Raw genomic sequence first — 24,447 nt, forward strand, 5'->3', positions numbered from 1 at the left:
TACGAGAAGTAAACTAGAAATTTGCCAAAGAGTTAATCTACATACAAAGGTAGGATAAAAGAAGTAGGAGAACAAAATGGGGAGAGCTTCGTCTAGGAGCATCTGTGTCTGGACCCCTTGGGAGTATCATCTGGGATAGCCCGGGGAAAAAATCAGAGCAACTACAGTTATCTCCACCCTCAATGGAGAGAACCAAACCTGGGAGACAACGTCATGGAGAAAAATAGCATAAGTATTTCTGAACGCTTTGTTACCAAATGATGACCCGGACAGTGTCACAGATGAAAAGAGAAGAATTAGATATATTTGTGGGAGCCACATATTAATAATTTAAATATCTACCACTTTTCAAGAGATGAAGTTGACGAACATTTTAGTTTCAAAAAAGGTAAGACCACCGCGCCAGATGGCTTCCCAGCTGATGCCCTTCAACATCTAGCACCGACGTTAACTCTGATTGATTCTGACAGAACTTTAAGACCAGTGTCTATTTCAGCAAGAATTTCCGAACTGTTGGAAAACGGCCAGTACAGTGATACTCAAAAAGGGAATCGATCGAGACCCAATGAATCCCGTATCAAACAGACCAGTCTCTTTATTTAATTTACTAATGGAAACGCTAGAGAAACTTCTCTGTGATAGACTGACGAATCATCGGGTGAATGAGACTCAGTATGAATTTCAGAAAGCAAAATCGACGGAATATGCGATTAACCAGGCGACGTATGTTGCTCATTCATCAGAGTCCTAGTTTGTAACCGGGATTGTGGTCGACATACCGAGGGCTTTCAACAACCTCTGGTGGGCGTCGCTCTTCTATCACTCGTGGGAGGGAGGGGTAGGGGAGGGGGGAGGAGTGTGCGCGGCCCCTGTACGGTGATATAGATTTGTGGAGTTGTCTTCCCCAGGGTTCACTGCCTCCAAGAATGTTATCAAAGGTTGCTCACAGGGGTCTGCATGTCACCCAATTTTGTGCGATACAAACATAGAGCCACTGCTGGAAACCTTATAGCAGGAGGCAGCAATTCTGTGGGTGGTCGCCTATGCAGATCATCTGTTACTGTTGGTAGAATCTAACACTCGTAAGCAACTGGAAGAAAGAGGCCCGAAGGCTACAGGGTTTCTAATTGACTAGTGCAATAAAATGAAACTAACCGTTGCACCCAGTTGCAATAATTAAATCGTGTTTAAAGGGGTAATAATGCGATTATCCGTGGTCTAGGGATCACAGTCGGCTCTCAGAGTGTTGCGAAGTGGATGTGCCCGGGACTGCGAGCGGGCCGTTGTTTACTAACGCGGGTAGCGGTATTATAGTGTAAACATATCACCTCGAACGACGGTGGCGCTTTCGTATAGAAAGACCACAATGAAATTAAATTTCCATGCCCAGTACGCACTGCCTAAGGTATGCGAAGTAAAGCGTTTCCTGCGTGCGTGAAGGGTAAACTGGCTGGGCTAATAACAGGAAATGTAATTGCGAGGGGGGGGGGGGGGGGTGGAGGCACTGCCGTAGTAATATGCCAGTGGTCATAGGTGTTGGAGCTGAACCTTTTTTACGATCGGTAGGACAGAGCGAAGTCAAATTCTGAGAGAAGTAAAGATGAAACAAACCTTCAGTTTGATAAAGAAATCAAACAGTATAATCCTGGCACATTGGATCAGCGAACACAGCTGTTGGTTAAAAATTTACAGCAATCAGCAGAAATTTTATTTCCACCCGATTTCATCTCGCTAAATGTGAAATGCCAACCACCTTTAGTGCATCAAAATATTCGAGGGCTTAGAAGTAAAATTAATGAACTACTTATGTGCATTGATGAATTAGAGTCATCGAACCCAGATGATATAATCTGCCTCTCTGAACATCATGTGACCACTGGTATAGATATGTTAAACCTTACAGAATTTAAGTTAGCTTCCTACTTCTGTAATCAAAAGATGGAGAAAGGAGGAGTTGCCACATTTGCTAAAAACAGTTTTAAATTTAAGAATACTGACATTAATAAATTTTGCTTAGAGCAGCACTTAGAAGCATGTGCAACAGAGATAGAATTTCATAATAGGTCCTTTATAATAGTAGCCATATACAGAGCACCTTCAGGAAATTTCAACCTGTTTATAAACGGTCTTGAAGATTTATTATCTCATCTAAAATTAAAGAACAAAGAACTAGTGGTTGCTGGTGATATTAATATAGATGTCCTGAAAAACACTGTCAGTGAACAGTTACTGAAATTAATTACAATGTCATTCAATTTAATTTCTACTGTAAATTTCCCAACCAGGGTCTACAAATGTTCTAAGACTGCTGTTGACAATATATTTATAGACAATTCTAGGAAACTAAGCCATATTACAAAGCCAATAGTAAATGGGCTATCTGACCATGACATGCAACACCTAACATTAAATTTTGAAAATTGTCAGGGTAAAACATCTATCAGAACTGAGTACAAAAGGCCAATAAAACAGTCAAAAACTGAGAAATTTAGGAGAGTGCTCAAAGAAATTAATTGGATGGATGTTTACAGCATCCAAGACACAAATGAAAAATACAAAACATTCAATAATAAAGTTAGCACCTTATTTGAAAATTGTTTTTCCCTGAATGTAACTCAAATTAAGCAGAAGTCTAATAAGAAACCATGGTTCACACGAGGGATAAAGATATCATGTGAGACAAAAAGGAAACTCTGTCTGATACGTAGGGACAACTTTGATACTAGCATTATAGCTCATTACAAAAATTACTGCAAAATTTTGAATAAAGTTATCCAGAAATCTATACATCTGCATTATGAGAAGAAGATAAATACATCCAGCAATAAAATAAAAACAATATGGGATATAGTTAAGTCAGAGACAGGTAGGACCAGAAATGAGGAGGAACAAATAGCTCTAAAAATAAATGAAACCCAGGTAACAAATGCATGTTGTGTTGCAATCCATTTAAACAAGTATTTTGTCTCTGTTACTGATGGCATGGGGTTGTCAGGTTCAGTAAATAATGCAATGGAATCTCTGAGATCAGTGCACACAAGCAACCGCAGTAAAATCGAATTGACACTTACTTCACCCAAAGAAATAGAATCCATCATAAAGTCCTTGAAATCAAAGCATTCTAGTGGTTATGATAACATGTCAACAAAGTTAATAAAAGAGTGTTCATGTGAGCTTATTCATATCTTAAGTTATTTGTGTAATCAATCACTTGTCACAGGAACATTCCCACACTGGCTTAAATATGCTGTAGTTATACCTCTCCACAAGAAAGGGGACAAAGAAATGCCATCAAATTACCGACCGATCTCACTTTTGCCAGCTTTTTCAAAAATCTTTGAAAATGTTATGTTCAAACGTCAGAACCTGCATTCGTCCGAAAAAATGACGTTTTGCCATTCGTGCACCCAGGTTCGTCGTTGAGTACACCATCGCATGCGCTCCTGCCTGTGATGCAGCGTCAAGGGTAACCGTTGCCATGGTCTCCGAGCTGACTTAAGCACCTTAGTGAAAATAACATACTGTCAGGGTCACAGTTTGGGTTTCTTAAGGGTTCCGATATTGAGAAAGCTATTGCCTTACAGCAAAAATGTCCTTAATTCATTGGACAACAAATTAGAGGCAACTGGCATATTCTGTGACCTGTCAAGGGCGTTTGACTGTGTGAATCACAGCATTCTTTTAAGTAAATTAAAATATTCTGGCGTCATTGGTAGTGCTGCAAAGTGGTTTCAGTCATATCCTACTAATAGAAAACAAAGGGTGTCATTATGTAACACTTCAGCAGTAGGCAATCAGACAACATCTGACTGGAAAGAAATTACATGTGATGTTCCCCAAGCTTCCATACTAGGTCCAGTACTGTTTCTTGTGTATATTAATGACCTGTCATCTGTTACATTACCAGATGCCAAGTTTGTCTTATTTGCAGATGATACAAACATTACAATAAATAGTAAATCAAATATAAATTTAGAAAGGGCAGCTAATCAAATTTTTACTGACATTAACAAGAGGTTCATAGCCAATTCACTGTCATTAAACTTTGAAAAGGTCCACTATATGCAGTTCAGAGCTACCAAGAGATTTCCTTCTGATGTGTGTTCAAAATATGATGATATGGAAATAGGCGAAGTTTAGAGTGTAAAATTCTTGGGATTATAACTTGATAATAAATTCAGTTGGGAGCAACATACTAACGAACTGCTAAAGTGCCTGATCAAATCTATGTTTGCAATGTGAATGATGTCAGACATGGGAGATATAAATATAAAAAACTGGCATATTTTGCTTATTTTCACTCGATTATGTCATATGGTATCATATTTTGGGGTAACTCCACAAACAGATAAAAAATTTTTAGAGTACAGAAGTGTATAATAAGAGTAATGAGTAGTGTAAATCCAAGACCATCATGCCGAAACCTATTTAAAAAATCTGGCATAATAACCACAGCTTCTCAGTATATTTGTTCCTTAATGAAGTTCATTGTAAATAATACATCTCTTTTTCCAATAAACTGCCTAGTACACAGTATCAATACTAAGAATAAGAACAATATATATAAAGATTTAAAATCACTTACTGTTGCCCAGAAAGGAGTCCAGTATTCAGCAATGCATATTTTCAATAAGTTACCAGCAACCATTAGGAGTTTAGTTTTACTAAAGGCACAATTTAACCACAATTTAAAAGAATTTTTGGTGGCCAGCTCCTTCTATTCCATCCATGAGTTTCTCAACAAGTGCAGTAGACCATTTTAATGACAATTTATTATACTTTAATTTTTGACAATACTTGGTTGTGACAGCCAAGTAACTACCTACTGTGTGAAAGATGGATGTATGGAAAGCAGATGTAAGTCTTAAGTCCGTAAATAGTGGAAGTTTAATTTTAAATCTTGTACATAATCTGACTGTTCTTAACTAAGGATCCCTGAAATGAATAATTTACTTTAATTTTTGACAACACTTGATTGTAATAACCAAGAAACTAGCAAATGTCTGAATGATGGATTTAATGAAAGCAGATGTAAGTATTAAACCTGTAAATATTAGAAGTTTAAATTTAATTAATGTACATAATTTTACCGTTTATTGACTGAGGATCATTAAAATTAATGAAACTCAAGTTTTGCTAATTACATTTTTGTAATGTGTTGATCTGACATGTTCCACACCCAGAAGGATTCCCTCTTTTATGGGCCTATGGAATGAATAATTAATCAAATCTAATCTAATCTAAACGTCAGTCCACATGAACTCCTCGGTATACATCTTTCGATCGTATCCGGCACAGTTTAGCTGAAATTTGTCGATGAAGCTGCGTGCGAACGGCTTATTCGCCGTTCCACCGATTGATATCGTTTCCACCACTCGGACGGCAACGTGGGTGTAGTCACTGTCGACCATGCAGTACTGGGCTTTCGGAACATACGAATCTTGATAGGTGTCATTGGAGTATTAATCGATTGTACAATAATGTCGTATCTATGCTCTCGAGCTGTTACATGTGAACGAGCAGCAATGTTGTAAGCTGTATCGCAGGGTTAGGTTATCACCTTTGGTGTGCGCATAGACGCAGTAGAAGTTAGTGGTTAGCTTTGTTAAAGTGAGGACGCAGTTGTAATGTAATATTTCAAATGAAAAGTCTCAATTTATAGATGTGTTTAATTAAGATGATTATGTAATGGTAACTGATCTGAGAAGGAGAAAGTGTAATTGAATTATATGGTAATTTTTTGAAGTCATTCTTTTATTATTGCAACGCCATTTTTCATTTTCACCTGCCTTTCTCTTACAATTTTTAATTGATCATGCTTTTACAAAAGTAGAAAAGGAACCAAGTGTGTTCTGAAAATACTTCGATTTGCAATTAACAGAGAACCCATTACACATCACGAGTGTCTCTGTGGTAAGGACTAAAAATTTTGATGTTTTTTTTTTATTCGATCAGGGCCAACATATATGATTCAGAGACAGTTAGATCCTTTTGTGTTGTGTACCAGTTTCAGTTCTGGGATCTGGGATCAGTTTTGCAAAACTAATTATCGTAGGTTTTATGACAAGTTCATAAAACCTACGATGACAAGTTCCCTCCCCCCCCCCCCCCCCATCAACCATAGACCTTGCCGTTGGTGGGGAGGCTTGCGTGCCTCAGCGATACAGATAGCCGTACCGTAGGTACAACCACAACGGAGGGGTATCTGTTGAGAGGCCAGACAAACGTGTGGTTCCTGAAGAGGGGCAGCAGCCTTTTCAGTAGTTACAGGGGCAACAGTCTGGATGATTGACTGATCTGGCCTTGTAACACTAACCAAAACGGCCTTGCTGTTTTGGTACTGCGAACGGCTGAAAGCAAGGGGAAACTACGGCCGTAATTTTTCCCGAGGGCATGCAGCTTTACTGTATGAATAAATGATGAAAGCGTCCTCTTGGGTAAAATATTCCGGAGGTAAAATAGTCCCCCATTCGGATCTCCGGGCGGGGACTGCTCAGGAGGACGTCGTTATCAGGAGAAAGAAAACTGGCGTTCTACGGATCGGAGCGTGGAATGTCAGATCCCTTAATCGGGCAGGTAGGTTAGAAAATTTAAAAAGGGAAATGAATAGGTTAAAGTTGGATATTGTAGGAATTAGTGAAGTTCGGTGGCAGGAGGAACAAGACTTTTGGTCAGGTGAATACAGGGTTATAAATACAAAATCAAATAGGGGTAAAGCAGGAGTAGGTTTAATAATGAATAAAACAATAGGAATGCGGGTAAGCTACTACAAACAGCATATTGAACGCATTATTGTGGCCAAGACAGACACGAAGCCCACGCCTACTACAGTAGTACAAGTCTATATGCCATCTAGCTCTGCAGATGACGAAGAAATTAAAGAATTGTATGATGAAATAAAAGGAATTATTCAGATAGTGAAGGGAGACGATAATTTAATAGTCATGGGTGACTGGAATTCGGTAGTAGGAAAAGGGAGAGAAGGAAACGTAGTAGGTGAACATGGATTGGGGGTAAGAAATGAAAGAGGAAGCCGCCTGGTAGAATTATGCGCAGAGCACAACTTAATCATAGCTAACACTTGGTTCAAGAATCATCAAAGAAGGTTGTGTACATGGAAGAACCCTGGAGATACTAAAAGGTATCAGATAGATTATATAACGGTAAGACAGAGAATTAGGAACCATGTTTTAAATTGTAAGACATTTCCAGGGGCAGATGTGGACTCTGACCACAATCTATTGGTTATGAACTGTAGATTAAAACTGAAGAAACTGCAAAAAGGTGAGAATTGAAGGCAATGAGACCTGGATAAACAGACTAAACCAGAGGTTGTACAGAGTTTCAGAGAGAGCATAAGGGAACAAGTGACAAGAATGGGGGAAAGAAATACAGTAGAAGAAGAATGGGTAGCTTTAAGGGATGAAGTAGTGAAGGCAGCAGAGGATCAAGTAGGTAAAAAGACGAAGGCTAATAGAAATCCTTGGGTGACAGAAGAAATATTGAATTTAATTGACGAAAGGAGAAAATACAAAAATGCAGTTAATGAAGCAGGCAAAAAGGAATACAAACGCCTCAAAAATGAGATCGCCAGGAAGTGCAAAATGGCTAAGCAGGCACGGCTAGAGGACAAATGTTAGGACATAGAGGCTTATCTTACTAGAGGTAAGATAGATACTGCCTACAGGAAAATTAGAGAGACCTTTAGAGAAAAGAGAACCACTTGTATGAATATTAAGAGCTCAGATGGAAACCCAGTTCTAAGCAAAGAAGGGGAAGCATAAAGGTGGAAAGAGTATATAGAGGGTCTATACAAGGGCGATGTACTTGAGGACAATATTTTGGAAATGGAAGAGGATGTAGATGAAGATGAAATGGGAGATATGATACTGCGTGACGAGTTTGACAGAGCGCTGGAAGACCTGAATCGAAACAAGGCCCCGGGAGTAGACAACATTTCATTAGAACTACTGACAGCCTTGGGAGAGCCAGTCCTGACAAAACTCTACCATCTGGTGAGCAAAATGTATGAGACAGGCGGAATACCCTCAGACTTCAAGAAGAATATAATAATTCCAATCCCAAAGAAAGCAGGCGTTGACAGATGTGAAAATTACCGAACAATCAGTTTAATAAGTCACGGCTGCAAAATACTTCCGCGAATTCTTTACAGACGAATGGAAAAACTGGTAGAAGCCGACCTTGGGGAAGATCAGTTTGGATTCCCTAGAAATATGGGGACACGTGAGGCAATACTGACCCTACGACTTATTTTAGAAGCTAGATTAAGAAAAGGTAAACCTACGTTTCTAGCATTTGTAGACTTAGAGAAAGTTTTTGACAATGTTGACTGGAATACTCTCTTTCAAATTCTGAAGGTGGCGGGAGTAAAATACAAGGAGCGAAAGGCTATTTACAATTTGTACAGAAACCAGATGGCAGTTATAAGAGTCGAGGGACATAAAAGGGAAGCAGTGGTTGGGAAGGGAGTGAGACAGGGTTGTAGCCTCTCCCCGATGTTATTCAAAAAAAAATGGCTCTGAGCACTATGGGACTTAACTACTGAGGTCATCAGTCCCCTAGAACTTAGAACTACTTAAACCTAACTAACCTAAGGACATCACACACATCCATGCCCGAGGCAGGATTCGAACCTGCGACCGTAACGGTCACGCGGTTCCAAACTGACGCGCTTAGAACCGCATGGCCACACCGGCCGGCCGATGTTATTCAATCTCTATATTGTTCAAGCAGTAAAGGAAACAAAAGAAAAAGTAGGAGTAGGTATTAAAATCAACATCAACAAAAGCAAAACGAGGATAATGGAATGTAGTCGAATTAAGTCGGGTGATGCTCAGGGAATTAGATTAGGAAATGAGACACTTAAAGCAGTAAAGGAGTTTTGCTATTTGGGGAGCAAGTAACCGATGATGGTCGATGTAGAGAGGATATAAAATGTAGACTGGCAATGGCAAGGAAAGCGTTTCTGAAGAAGAGAAATTTGTTAACATCGGGTATAGATATAAGTGTCAGGAAGTCGTTTCTGAAATTATATGTATGGAGTGTAGCCATGTATGGAAGTGAAACATGGACGATAAATAGTCTGGATAAGAAGAGAACAGAAGCTTTCGAAATGTGGTGCTACAGAAGAATGCTGAAGATTAGTAGGGTAGATAATATAACGAATGAGGAGGTACTGAACAGGATTGGGGAGAAGAGGAGTTTGTGGCACGACTTTACTAGAAGAAGGGATCGGTTGGTAAGACATGTTCTGAGGCATCAAGGGATCACAAATTTAGTATTGGAGGGCAGCGTGGAGGGTAAAAATCGTAGAGGGAGACCAAGAGGTGAATACACTAAGCCGATTCAGAAGGATGCAGGTTGCAGTAGGTACTGGGAGATGAAGAAGCTTGCACAGGATAGAGTAGTGTGGAGAGCTGCATCAAACCAGTCTCAGGACTGAAGACCACAGCAACAACAACATGACAAGTTCATTATTCAGGCAGTTTATACTGTTGAAAATTCTTGCAGTCAGATTATTCACTTTACCAATATTAAATGCTTGCCTTCTCATTACGACTGTTTACATTTCTGTGGTAATTCATTAATACTACCGCGCAACTTTTATTATTCAAAACAGAGTATTTCAATCACATTTGTATTATTTAAAGAGAACGTTCAGTCTTCGAATTGACGTTCGAAGTTCTGGCCACGCTTGCCCTGCACGCGCTGAGGCCTTACAGGAAAGTACTCGGTCACGCGGAGTAAAAGTGGCATACGTTCGAGACGTATCCCGTTCTGAACGGAGTGCGTCAGGTGCGAATCGAACTGCGCAAACACATCCCGTCGTACGTGACCTTTGGTGGCTGTCGAACGATCGTCATTTATCGCGGTCAACCGCGGACTTGTTCCGGGTGCGTGCAAAAAGGAATGTTTGCAGAGCCGCCTCGTTCAGATACCTTGTGCAGACACGACTTCTACATCGCAATCAACGACCCTCCTTATTAGATACGTTGAGGCAGTGAGTAATATGACAGACGTGGACGTTGTTGTGTTCCAGTTACCGACCCCTGCATGGTAGGTTTCTGAGCCCACGACGACGCGGTCTGCGTTGGAATCTTCGACAGCAGCGACCACGTCCGCACTCCAGCCGTGTGAAGAACAGCTCCAGAAGATCGTCTCGAGCTCGGACACGGAGATGTGGTAGGTGCCTACTGTTGTTCCTGAGCGACAGGACTCAAACAAGCGTTCCCGCGAGCAGAAGTCGGCCATACGAAAAAATAAGAGAAGGCTGTCCATGGGAGATGCTTCGCGAGATGGTGACACGTTGCAGGAGGAATCCCTCTGCGTCCCGGCATGTGGACCTCACTCCAACGGTTCCTGGATCGCTGACGGCAGCGTCCGCCCAAGAACAAAGACAAGCTGACGCTGCTCAACCCACCGACTAGCCTTCTGGTGATTTTGCGGCTAAGACACCAGATGAACGTCATGCGTCGCCTAACGTTCCACACCTCCAGCTCGGTGATTGTGTGTCGGAGATGGAAAGAATGATGTCCAACTCAAACTACAATCCGATGCCCGCGGATCTTCGGGCGGACATCCTGTCTCTGCCGATCAGTAGCATACATGGTGCGGGTGACAGGGACGGTCAGATGGGTGACGTGGCGCTTAGTGGCATCAAAAATTGCAGGAAACGTCATCGCACTATCCAATGATCCGGGTGTCTCGGAATGGTATAGTGTATGTCAACGCATTAGTTCCACGATCAAAACCCAGCTGTTAAATGAACATGTTTCGGGCGGCGGACATTGATATCGTGTTTCTTCAAGATGTACAGCCTCATCAGTGGCTGGATGTTTATGGATACGACTTCTTGCGTCAACCCAACTACCGACGGTGGTGGGTGGTATGGCCATACTACTACGCCATGGCATAGAACCAACGGATATTCAGTATTTGCCGTCAGCACGAGGCGCTGCGCTCACCATCGGCGCAGTCCGCTTTGTGAATCTGCATGATCTTTCTGGTACTGCTAAACGTCGAGAGCGAATGCTCTATTACTCTACTGAGTTAGCTCCACTGTTTCAAGGCACTGCATAGCACCTCGTTGGGAGCGGGGAGTTTTACAAAGTCTTACACCCTAAGGATCAGATCCCACGTCCAGCCCTTCGTGCTATGGTCAGGGACCTCGCTTTGCATGATACTTGGACACTAATCCGTGGAGACTGACGCGGATATACATACTTCACCAGCCACTCGGCCAGTAGGTTGGACAAGATGGACAGGATTTACGTTTCCCGAGGTCTTCGGGCAGCGACTGTCGGTGCCAGACTGTGGGCCACTGCATTTACCGACCATTCATTTGCTCCGTGACTCTGCCACGACAACAGACGAGCTGTAGTAGAGGACCTTGGACTCTTAACGTCAACATCCTCCCAGAAGAGGCTTGCCGTGTAGCTGTCCCTGATACCTGGCACAAAAGTGAACTACAAGGTCGTAGCTATGATTCCACAACTCGATAGTTGACACACTGCGCCAAACCAGCTACTCGCCGCACGCTCATGGCGTATGGACGAGACAGGGCGCTTTGGCTCCGATCGACCTCTGAGTTTCACTACACGGTCTTGCGAGAACCAGCGTCGCAACAATCTTCGCCAGAGCGCCAAACGGCCCTCCACGGGACACAGGCAGATCACGGCTGACAGATTGGTCGGCACGCGGGTTCGAGCGAGACTGCAAGATTCCATCCCAAAGGAACGTGCATCTCTTCATCGGAGACGTCGTATGTGGCGACTCATCACGGCGGCTATTACGGCGGATGGGAAACGTGCAGAGACACACACCGCCATCTATGTGTCCCCACAGATTATTACCGTACTCCCTATCCAGCAATTCAACGGCCTGATAATGACGCTGAGGACGTCATGCACGACCAGGCGGTGGCAGGTAGAGCGCAAGGCGACGCCACATTGTTGGAGGCCGTCACGCGGGAAAAAATAAGCATGTCCCTGTGTGTGTGGGGGGGGGGGGGGGCGGGAGGCGTGAGAAACAAACCACCTGGGCCTGATGGACTTTCGCTTGAATTTTATGGCACCTTTTCTAACCTGATGGGAGAAGTTTGGCGGCAGATCTGCTAAAAACTCCTGGATACAGACTTTTGGCCCCCGCACCCCCACCCCCTCCTCCCCTGAATTTTTGGTGGGCATGATTACCCCTGTACTAAAACCAAACAGGGGTTACAGACCGTTAAGACTTCCGACCGTTGACATTAGTGAATTCGGATTACGAGCTATTTACCCACATACTTTGTGCTCGCCTCCTCGCCGCTGTCAAAGGTGCCATTCTCGTCGACCAAACATGCGTGGAAGGTGACAGTAACACACACAAGGCGTTAAGCTGTTATGGAGGTGATGGCGCTCGTGTCGGCATGCCGCTTCGAAGGCGCTCTTGTAGCAGTAGACTTAGACCACGCATTTGACCGAGTTGAGCACCATTTCTTGCAGGCTGTCTTAGAGAAGATAGGCCTGTCCCCAGTATCAGCAAGCGTGATTCTCCATCTCATGCACAGAGCCGCTTCCACAGGTTTGGACAATGGCTACCGCTCGCCAACGTTCACTATTGAGGGCGCAGTGCGACAAGGATGCCCTCTGTCAGCCTTACTCTTCTCCGTAGCTCTCGAGCTGGCACTTCATGGTCTATGACGGCGTTTGGAGAGCATTCACCTCTGCGATGTACATTTTCCATATTGTGCCTTACGTGGGAACCTGCAAAAAAATACACTCCTGGAAATGGAAAAAAGAACACATTGACACCGGTGTGTCAGACCCACCATACTTGCTCCGGACACTGCGAGAGGGCTGTACAAGCAATGATCACACGCACGGCACAGCGGACACACCAGGAACCACGGTGTTGGCCGTCGAATGGCGCTAGCTGCGCAGCATTTGTGCACCGCCGCCGTCAGTGTCAGCCAGTTTGCCGTGGCATACGGAGCTCCATCGCAGTCTTTAACACTGGTAGCATGCCGCGACAGCGTGGACGTGAACCGTATGTGCAGTTGACGGACTTTGAGCGAGGGCGTATAGTGGGCATGCGGGAGGCCGGGTGGACGTACCGCCGAATTGCTCAACACGTGGGGCGTGAGGTCTCCACAGTACATCGATGTTGTCGCCAGTGGTCGGCGGAAGGTGCACGTGCCCGTCGACCTGGGACCGGACCGCAGCGGCGATGTTGTCGCCAGTGGTCGGCGGAAGGTGCACGTGCCCGTCGACCTGGGACCGGACCGCAGCGACGCACGGATGCACGCCAAGACCGTAGGATCCTACGCAGTGCCGTAGGGGACCAGACCGCCACTTCCCAGCAAATTAGGGACACTGTTGCTCCTGGGGTATCGGCGAGGACCATTCGCAACCGTCTCCATGAAGCTGGGCTACGGTCCCGCACACCGTTAGGCCGTCTTCCGCTCACGCCCCAACATCGTGCAGCCCGCCTCCAATGGTGTCGCGACAGGCGTGAATGGAGGGACGAATGGAGACGTGTCGTCTTCAGCGATGAGAGTCGCTTCTGCCTTGGTGCCAATGATGGTCGTATGCGTGTTTGGCGCCGTGCAGGTGAGCGCCACAATCAGGACTGCATACGACCGAGGCACACAGGGCCAACACCCGGCATCATGGTGTGGTGAGCGATCTCCTACACTGGCCGTACACCACTGGTGATCGTCGAGGGGACACTGAATAGTGCACGGTACATCCAAACCGTCATCGAACCCATCGTTCTACCATTCCTAGACCGGCAAGGGAACTTGCTGTTCCAACAGGACAGTGCACGTCCGCATGTATCCCGTGCCACCCAACGTGCTCTAGAAGGTGTAAGTCAACTACCCTGGCCAGCAAGATCTCCGGATCTGTCCCTCATTGAGCATGTTTGGGACTGGATGAAGCGTCGTCTCACGCGGTCTGCACGTCCAGCACGAACGCTGGTCCAACTGAGGCGCCAGGTGGAAATGGCATGGCAAGCCGTTCCACAGGACTACATCCAGCATCTCTACGATCGTCTCCATGGGAGAATAGCAGCCTGCATTGCTGCGAAAGGTGAATATACACTGTACTAGTGCCGACATTGTGCATGCTCTGTTGCCTGTGTCTATGTGTCTGTGGTTCTGTCAGTGTGATCATGTGATGTATCTGACCCCAGGAATGTGTCAATAAAGTTTCTCCTTCCTGGGACAATGAATTCACGGTGTTCTTATTTCAATTTCCAGGAGTGTAGTTCAAATGGCTCTGAGCACTATGGGACTTAATATCTGTGGTCATCAGTCCCATAGGACTTAGAACTACTTAAACCTAACTAACCTAAGGACATCACACACATCCATGCCCGAGGCAGGATTCGAACCTGCGACAGTAGCGGTCTCGCGATTCCAGACTGTAGGGCCTAGAACCGCACGGCCACCTCGGCCGGCGGGGACGTACAGCGTACAGCAGCAGCTACTTATCGCAACTACTTAATGTGATCCGAAGGCAAGTTCGTTTCCATAAGTTACGAACGCTTTACTTGATCATGCGGGTACATTTTGTCAACATCTGCCTTGCCCCGAAAATTAATTATTATACACACGTTCTCCCAGTTGCTGCTACGGTAGCTGCGAAGTTCCAGGTGGTGTCAGGTCATTTCGTCAGCGATAGAAAGATTGTCGGAAGGGCTGGCTCAGCTGTGGGAAAGTCAAAACAACTTTCAGTGAAATTAAAAGTAAGGGTAGTAACATTAAGAGGACAACGGGAATTTCACTGTTCACTGTTAAATGCAGGGGAGAGAACAGATAGGTGGAAAGAGTACTTTGGAGGCCTCTATGATGGGGCAGATATGTGTGATGTAATAGAAAAAACAGAAGTCGATTCAGAAGAGACAGAATCCAGTATTAGAGTCAGAATTTAAAAGAGCTTTGGAGAACTTAATGTCAAATAAGGCAGATGGGACAGATGACATTCCATCAGAATTTTTAAAATTACTGGGGCAAGTGGCAACAAAACATACCATCTGACTTTAGAAAAAATATCATCCACACAATTCCGAAGATGGCAAGAGCCGTCAAGTGCGAGAATTATCGCACTATTAGCCTAACAGCTCATGCATCCAAGATACTGACAAGAATAATATACAGAATAGTGGAAAAGAAAATTGAGGATGTTTTAGATGACGATCAGTTTGGCTTTAGGAAAGGTAAAGGCATCAGAGAGGCAATTCTGACGTTGCAGTTGATAATGGAAGCAAGACTAAAGAAGAATCAAGACACATTCATAGGATTTGTAAGTAGGCTGTTTAGGTTTTTATGTTGGTAACGCCACGTAGCGCTCTGTATGAAACTCACTGACTGTGCTGTGTGTGGTCTGTGGCTGGTTGGACTCATTATTGGAATATCCGCTTGTGTAGTGTTGGGCAGCTGGATGTGAACAGCACGTAGCATTGTGCAGTTGGAGGTGAGCCACCAGAAGTGATGGATATGGGGAGAGAGATGGCAGAATTTTGAGAGCGGACGATCTGGTCGTGTGTCCGTCAGAAAAAGGAAATTTGTAAGACTGTATGTCATGAACTGATATATATATATATATATATATATATATATATATATATATATATATATATAATGACTTTTCAACACTATTAAGGTAAATACATTGTTTGTTCTCTATCAAAACCTTTCACTTGCTAACTATGAGTATCAGTAGTGAGCGCCTTCAGTAGTTTGAATCTTTTATTTAGCTGGCAGTATTGGCGCTCGCTGTATTGCAGTAGTTCGAGTAACGAAGATTTTTGTGAGGTAAGTGATTCATGAAAGGTAAAGGTTATTGTTAGTCAGGGCCATTCTTTTGTAGGGATTGTTGAAAGTCAGACGGCGTTGCACTAAAAAAAATATTGTGTGTCTGTTCAGTGATGATCAGAATAAGTAAAGCGAGAAATGTCTGAGTACGTTCAGTGTTGCTCAGCTGTTTGAAAATCAAATAACATAGAGTCTAAGAGGTTTATCAGCACAGTCATTTATAATTTTTCTAAGGGGACGTTACAGATTTGTCAACCAGGAAAAAGTGTTCGGCCATATAAAATGGTGCAAGATGTTCGAAATTCTGAGAAAAATAGAGGTAAGCTACAAGGAGAGACGAGTAACATACAATATGTACAAGAGCAAAGAGGGAATAACAAGACTGGACGACCTAGAACGTTGTGCTTGGATTAAAAAGGGTGTAAGACAGGGATGTAGTTTTTCGCCCCTACTGTTCGATCTGTACTTCTAAGAAGTAATGATGGAAATAAGAGAAAATAAAGAAAAGGTCCAGGAGTAGGATTGAACTTAAAGGTGAAATGGTATCAATGATACGATTCGATGATGACATTGCTATCCATAATGAAAGTAAAGAGGAATTACAGGATCTGCTGAATGGAATGAAAAATCTAATGAGTAGAGGATATGGATTGAGAATAAATCGAAGAAATACAGAAGTAATGAAGAGTAACAGAAATGAGAACAGCGAGAAACTTAACATCAGGACAGACAGTTGCAAAGCAGATGAAGTTATGGAATCCTGCTACCTAGGCAGTAAAATAACGAATGAGGGACAGAGCAAGGAGGACCTCAAAAGCAGACTAGCAATGGCAAAAAGAGCATTCCTGGCCAAGAGAAGTCTATTAGTATCAAGAATAGGTCTTAATTTGAGGAAGACATTTCTGAGAATGTACTTTTGGAGCACAGAATTGTATGGTAGTGAAGCGTGGACTGTCGAAAAATGGTTCAAATGGCTCCAAGCACTATGGGACTTAACATCTGAGGTCATCAGTCCCCTAGACTTAGAACTACTTAAATCTAACTAACCTAAGGACATCACACACATCCATGCCCGAGGCAAAATTCGAACCCGCGATCGTAGCAGCAGCGCGGTTCCGTACTGAAGCGCCTAGAACAGCGGCCGGCGAAACGTGGACTGAGGGAACACCGTAACAGCAGAGAATCGAATCATTTTTGATGTGGTGCTACAGACGAATGTTAAAAATTAGGTTGACTTATAATGTAAGGAATGAGGAGACTCCGTAAAATCAGAGAGGAAAGGAATATGCGGAAAACACCGACAAGGAGAAGGGACAGGATGATACATTTGTTAAGATATCAAGGAACGACTACCATGAAACTAGAGGGCAAAAACTGTAGAGGAAGACAGAGAGTGAAATACATCCTGCAAATAATTGAGGACGAAGGTTACAAGTGCTACTGTGAGATAGCGGTTGGCCCAAGAGAGGCGTGGCGCATCAAACCGTGCGGTGGCGCGGTTCTTTCCGTCCCTTTACGACGGACCTGCACCTACCGGTGAACATTGTCTCAGCAGATCATCAGTAGGAAAGCCACGTGAAACCTACTGTACTTCGACATCAACCAGGCTGCAATTTAAGTCACTAATCTACGTTTCGGGAGAAAGTTTTCACTCTAATGAAAGGTTGGAAATTTTGTCCTCAATTAATATATTCTAAAACTTAGGTGAACAAGTATCACTGCAAAGTCTTAACACAGTCACTCACAATCCCTTTCACTCACGTTAGCAAGTTTATGGTGTTGCATTTCCCGAAAATATAATAGCTACAAAATACTGATTGTTTTTTGATTGATAATGCCCGCCAAATATTAAGTCTGTCGGTATCAAATGCAGTCACAGTTTTTAGCCACCGACCTGCTCAATACGCCACGCGGAATTTATGTCTTTTCTTGTCACAAAATTCACTTAAAAATTCCGAAATTTCTACACACACATCGGAATAATTATGCCGTCATGTTCCAACACTTTTGATGTATGAAACACTGCTAGATCCGGCAACTTATCATTTCCATCGGAACTACTACTACTACACACGTCCGATATGTTTCATGGCTAGGCTTCGACTCTCCTCTAGAATACTGTAAGTCTTCTCTACCAGCAGAGAAAGGCGCGCGAAGAATACTGCTTTACCATTGGTCAGTTTACTCAACAGCCAATAGCAAAACAACACTCTCCCGCGTCAGTCCGCGCTTTTCATTAATGACCAATCGCAAAATAGTAAATCTAACGTCTGCACTTTTTACCGACGTAATTATCTAATATGTGGAACTTTTGTTTCTGCGTAGAGCTATTTACTATTGTTATTTATACCTGAATTAACTTTCCCTTTACCATAAACTTACTTTACAAATCTATTCTACAAAAATCCCCTTTGTCCATATCCATACTTCGAAATGTTCCCACACTAAATCCTACTACATAACGCGTTAAACAGTTATCTTCTTATTAACCTTAAACCACACTCAAACATCATTCATACTGCTAAAACACATTTATAACATTTTACATACACAAAAAGACATAACAACACTTTATGAAAATACTAGAACAGTTTATGAAAAACATTCTATTACTTTAGTGCACTCTAGTGGGCACAATCGAAACTAAAATCACAGTCCCTCATCCAATATTGTCCTCTATCGGTTGATACATAAACTACGTGCGCGTCCAGTCTCGCGTCACCATCTGTCACCATCCAGCTCTGAGACACTTCTCCCACTTAACCGCTTCCAAGACAGGATCGTTATACGGCGCTACGCCTCAACCAGTCAGAAGATTGATGAGTCGAAAAAAAAAGTGCATGCGGAACACGTTCATTACGATTAGTGAACAGAATATAAAACAATAAAATATTGCTAAATACCTAGGTATCCAGCACTACCATAAATTGTGCTTCAACCCAAATAATGAACAAGTGGGCAATAACTGCATGTCATTGTATAATATATTAATAACCATTGGACAGAGGAGGTTTCACCTCCCTGCGGGAGTGATACGTTTGCGTATCTGCAATTTACTTGTGAGGCTTTCCATGGCTCTTCGACAAGTGCAACGAAACATAACAATGAAATCGATAGGTGCTTGCGGCACAACCCCAACAGATGTACTTTTCTTAATTATGGGGTTATGTTCAGTAGATTTGATGATAAGACAGAGGGCCGTAATTTATTAGCTTCAATGTTTCGACTTTATCAAAGTAGAGCAGATCATGGGCACAATGTGTTAAAATATTAGAGAAATTAAAGATCGCACATTAGCTGTTTAGAAACAAGAGTAGGATAATTCAACAACAACACGCAGAGTTTGTAAGCTATTTCCTTCTGTTAGAGAAAAATTAAAATTATAGCATCTTATACCAGCAAAAGTTCTCATGCACTTTTTGTCATGCCTTGTAGAGATGGGCAAAACTGTTCTTTTCAGAGATTGGATCAGAACTGTTCACCCCCTGAAATGAATTAGCTCTTTTTCATGACTCACCACTCATTTACAATAGAAAATAAATGAAAGGCACATTGCCCTTTAAACTTGGTTTATTCCAGTACTATACCTGTATTTTGATCTTATTTGATCCTATTTTGAAGTAACACAGATAATGAGTAAGAATTTTGTATTGTTTATTGAAATTTCCACGATATGACAAAGTTTTGGATTATTGATTTATTTTGCACTATCGTGGTTTTTTGGGTGATCGGAAAATGTTGTAACTTGAGATTTACATTAACAATATATTTGGCTATAATGTATTAAAATTTCATTAACCTCATACAAATACATCGCAAGCCATATATTTTTAAAGTGAACGTTTCCTTTCGAAGACGCCTAAAATCGCAAAATCCGTACCAGAATAAGAAAAAAAAATATAAATTTGACTGTAAAACGAAAGTGCTGCATATAGCCTTACGCAGAATAAAACAAGGAAAATATTGGTGTATCACATTTTGTGATACGTTTATCGGTTTGCTCGTAATTAAAGCGTAAATTCGAGTGTCCATAATAAAAATCCTATAGTAAGAGGAGTCATCAGGAACCTAATCTAATCAGTTTAAACAAATAAAAATAAAATAAAAACAATTGATGTATACATAACATAATAATGTAATATACATAGCGGTATTACTACGAAGAACAATATCCAGTAGGGACGAACTCCGATGCAGAGGCGCTGAGTCGAGCAGGTCGAGCCGTGAGCTGTATTACTGCGTGAGCTGAGACGGCAGAGACCAGAGTGACACCTGAGTCGCTTTGCTCGACGCTCTGGCTAGAGTCGAGACGGTGGGATGAGCGTTGAGCGGGCGAGTTCCGAGGGTGGGGGGGAGCGGTGAACTCACCGGCTCTGAGACAAATCGTCCGTTCCCTTGCGAGCAGGTTTTTGCAAGTAGTTCCTATGTTATCCGCTAGGTGGCTCTCTGTCCTGTTGCTCGCATCAACTGCCCAGAGGGCAGGACGTGCGACTGAAACGATCGCCGACAGAGTGCGATGCGAAGTTAAGCTGCGCCAGACACTGCACAGTGCACACGGCAGACGACGCACAGAGACAGCACGACATATGTGAAACACAAAATCCAATGGGGCACTGCACAATGCAGGCAGCCAAGGTAGAAGCAGGGCAGAGGCCAGCGCTGGCTGTGTTGTGTGGCGTGCACTGTGCTCTGACCAGCAGAGGCGCTGCTGATATGCTCCGTCTCTCTCTCTCTCTCTCTCTCTCTCTCTCTCTCTGCCGTGGGAAACGTTTGGAGCTACCGTTCTTTTTTTCTGAATCACTGATTGTTCACTCCTTTGAAAGATTGAACTCTATGAATTAGTTCAAGAGCGGATCCCCCATCTCTAGTGCCTTGGAGCTTATCCCGTGCAATTACACAGGATAGGGAAAAGGCAAAATGCACAATGCGAATGCGGGCATCAGGTGTCCACCCCAGAGCATATCGTACTCCGGTGCCCACTGTATGCGCAGTCGGCAGATTACTACGATAGAAATTATAGAAGACATTATCAGCAGCCCTAAACAACTTGTGATACTAACTGAATTAATAGAACATTGTCCTTAGGAAAACAGCAATCAATAAACTTATATTAAAATTATTTCATTTAAACAGTATTGATCGCATGTATGTTGGATATATTTCATATGGTGTTCGCCTGTTTAGCTGAGTGGGGATTTTCTCCGCTTGAGGATTGGGTGTTGCGTTGTCATCACCATCACCGACACGGCAGTCGCCCAATGTGGCGCCACCTCAAATAATATTTGCAACCCAGCCCCGAACTTCCCGGATGGGGCCCCGCGGTCAACAATGCTACACGATCATTTTATTTTTTCATTTCGTTCGGAGACCAGTTTCGGTCTTTTATAAGACCATCATCAGACCGTTTTTTACTCCTTCGTGAGAGCAGAAGCCGGTGATGTGAAGCAGGCCACTATAGAGGAACGTGTAACACAGACTACTTTAATGAAGTAATTAAAATTAAAAGAGAAAATCTCCTACGCAGCTGGAATATCAGAGAAATTTAAGGCTGCGCGAAATGTAGGAGAGAAAAGTCGTGTGTGCTGAGACGGGATGGCACGCATTGGCAGCAACGAAACGGACAACAAAGTAGATTTTTCAATGACCATCGTTCTGGTTAGCAAGGCGGCATTGTCTGGCAGTCGCGAGGAGACCTGATGATTCACAGTCCCAATATTGTCTTGGAGTGCAGTGGAAGTACAGAGTAAAGTGATGTTACAGGTGGATGGATACATTAAAAGTACAAGTAAGTGTAGAACTGTACTGTGAATTAACAATATAGTATTGAACAATTAATAACTGTAGAACTGTTTAGAGAGCTGGCAGTGATCACGCAGATGGCTTCCGTGCTCGCCTCTCTGTGCTAGAGATGTATACAGGCCCTGCTTGAAGTGTTTGGCAAATGCGGAATATTGTAATTTAAATGATAAGTTAACAATCGTAAACGCTAGATCACTGCAGAAGAATGTAATAAATAGCTATTGTGTAGCAGCAGTAGTAGTCGATCTGTTCTTAGAATACATAAAAGAAAGACCACGTTTGTAACTAATAAATGTAAAAGGTATAATATAAAACGGCGTATTTCATCATGTCAGGTATAGTTTCGGTTGTAGTACCTGGAAAAGGCACAAGGGATGAACCGTAGAAACTAGTTGTATTTACGCAGTGTAACCTACCAGACCATATGGCTACACTCGGCGATCAGATGGCGTGGTATGTTGCATACGCTAGCAGAGTGAATTACACCGGACAGTGTAAGGAGAATGCTTGGTTGAGACGCAGGGATACATGGGTACTAGGGAAGTTTAGACCAATGTAGGTAGCAGGCGACTGATGGCATAGTTTGTTTTAAATAGTGTTGTTCTGCGAATTATGAATTTGTTAGTGCTGCAGGAATCTACGGTAGTAGAAATGTGGTTTGACGCCCTCAGAGCGCCTGAGTCGTGTGTTAAGCTTTTCTGTTGCTTTCAGTTTCCGTGCCTCACTCCCTTTGCTTACTCAATCCTCTAGTGTCGAAGCTGTAAACTGTGGTACAGCACTGACTATAGATCAGTTTCGTAATAGTGTTTTACGGCTTGGGTTTTTTGTCTTTCCATCATGCAACGCTAGCTCAAAGCGGCATAGCAACGTGAAAGGTGGCTACACTGAGCCACAGCGCCAGAAATCGCGCCAGAGAGTATTGTTCCGCCGCCTCCACTGGCAGTGCTTATTGAGAGTTAGCGGCAGGCAGTGCTTGCCGAGAAGTTGTGGTGGACACTGCTTGTCGTGAAGTCAGAGTGAGATGTGGTAGTGGAGAGTGTTGTTCCATGTTTTATGCAGTGGTTTGATGGGAGAGATAGCAGATGTTGTTCTAATGGAGATATTGTAATGGTCAGAGTGCATTTAGTCAATATATATGGAGGTATTTTCTTTTATTCTTTTATTCTTTCAGTGACCTGAATAATGTGTCATTACAGGTTCAGTCAACAAAGCATCTGGCGTGTGTTCTTGTATTAGAGTGTAATTTTGGTTTTCTTGCACAATTATAGTATTTGTAATTTTCTTTTATCATGTCAGTATAATTGGTATTTAAAAATTCTTGTCTTGTTGAAGAAGAACCGTGCCAGATGTGCGTTGAGTCATACTACCACATACAGAACAGCTACACTTGTGCTTTGTTGGTTTCGTAGGTTTTATAGTTGCTGGGGACTTAATTAATTAACTGTGTTAACGAAAATTTTCTTACATTCTTTGTTGTCATTCTAAGCAGTCAGATTGCGTACTAATACTAGTCAGGGCCAGCCGTTTACGAGACTTGCGTAATCGGACTTACAGCTACTAAAAATATTTGCATTTTTTTATTTAAATAAAGCCACCATGCACGTGGCGACCGCTGCTTCGGAACGTCCCTTGGAATTCTTCTGATTGTAAAAATAGTAGACAGTAGTATTGTTGTAGTAATTTGTAGTTTAGTAATTGTAGTCTATTTTGCATGTGTAGATTTGGTAATTGTCATTCTTCTAATGGTATTTTTTTTCTCAGAATTTGATTTGTTGTCGTGTATACGCGTTTGACAATTTAGTGCAATTATTTCAATGGTTCGTTAATCGTGTTTAAAGGAGACATTTCGTGTGAAGGGTATTGTTGGAGATAAAGTGTCATTGTGTGCAATTTTCATATAATGACGAGTTTTGTATATTTTGTAAATGATTACGCGGTCAATGAAACAGGCAAAAATGATGAATAGTCAGAATAACGAAATTGTTGACATGGCGAACTCGCCAACACAGGACAACAGTATGATGAATAATGGTGTTGAAAACAATTTAATAAGTCGGGAAAATAGTCCGGAAACAGTTCAAAATTTTTCACAATCGAAAAATTCTCAGAATACGAGATTAACGACAGAAGATATGTAGCGGTTGATGAGTGCAATATTAGATTTGGGGTCACGGATGGACTCAATGGGATCTGAATTAACTGCAATAATAAGAGGGTTAGGCTCACAAATAGGAACAAGTAAAACCGAGATGGAAACAATGGAAACACAGTTAGACTCACGAACAGGGACATGTTTCAGAAACATGAAAGATGAATCAAAGAAAGAAATTAGAGAAGAAGTACAACCGATTTTGAATGCTCACAATAATACTTTAATTTCAACAGAAATTAGACAAGAGGAACAGGATAGAGAACAGGAAGAAAGAGATCGCGTGATAGTACAGAAATTTTCAGAGTTAAATTTACAATTTGCACATGATAAGGAAGAAATAGTTGAAAGAATCGAGGAATCCGTACCAAATGACAGAATAAATAACTTAACGTAACAATGTGAACAGTTAACTACTAAATGTGACAATACCGAAACCCGAGTCGCGACACTTACGGAAGACGTAAATAAACAGAAAGAACAAATAGGTGATTTAGCGGAAAGAGTTGAGGAGATATCAGATAAATTGACAAATCTTAGTTTACATGGGGACAAAGATTCAGATGATACAGCACCATTGCCGTTTGCAGAAACCGAAGAGTACCAGAAGATAAATAAGCATGTTGAAAATCAGGGAAAATTTAATGAACGCGTGAAAAGGGAATTTGAGGCATTAAAAAAG

This window comes from Schistocerca cancellata, chromosome 2 (assembly GCF_023864275.1).
Source record: "Schistocerca cancellata isolate TAMUIC-IGC-003103 chromosome 2, iqSchCanc2.1, whole genome shotgun sequence".
In the NCBI taxonomy this organism is placed as follows: Eukaryota; Metazoa; Arthropoda; class Insecta; order Orthoptera; family Acrididae; genus Schistocerca; species Schistocerca cancellata.